Genomic DNA, 279 nt, shown 5'->3' with positions numbered 1-279 from the left:
CGAGCCCGCGGGGAGCGCTAGCACCCGCGCTGTCCCAGCAGCCGCGCGCCGCGCTCCCTCCTCCCGCCCCAAACCAACAAATAAACACAACTTTTTATGAAAAGAAAATAAACTTCAGTGATGTGACTCACCTCTGGTGCAGCCGACAACTGAAAAGAGTGAGCCCGGGCCCGGAGGCCAGTGTGGCGGCGCGGAGAGAGCCACACAGCGCCGCGCCGCACGGACACACGACGCGCAGGGGGACACCCACGGGGACGCACACAGGGGCACGGCACACGG

At 65.2% G+C, this 279-nt stretch overlaps 1 protein-coding gene across 6 annotated transcripts in view; it reads right to left on the bottom strand.

Annotated features, from left to right (window-relative positions):
• Positions 1-273, bottom strand: part of Boc (BOC cell adhesion associated, oncogene regulated) — a 66,536-nt gene extending 66,263 nt beyond the window's left edge. For all 6 annotated transcript variants that reach the window (XM_033768161.1, XM_010630106.2, XM_010630112.2 and 3 more), the window contains exon 1: positions 132-273. The gene's annotated coding sequence lies outside the window, so the exon portion shown is untranslated. The remainder of the gene's footprint in view (positions 1-131) is intronic.
• Between the last annotated feature and the right edge of the window lie 6 nt (positions 274-279).

This window comes from Fukomys damarensis, unplaced genomic scaffold, assembly GCF_012274545.1.
Source record: "Fukomys damarensis isolate Sample0158 unplaced genomic scaffold, DMR_v1.0_HiC HiC_scaffold_24, whole genome shotgun sequence".
NCBI classification, from domain to species: domain Eukaryota; kingdom Metazoa; phylum Chordata; class Mammalia; order Rodentia; family Bathyergidae; genus Fukomys; species Fukomys damarensis.
The sequence above is the reverse complement of the archived record's forward strand: the minus strand, read 5'-3'. Positions and strand labels throughout refer to the sequence as shown.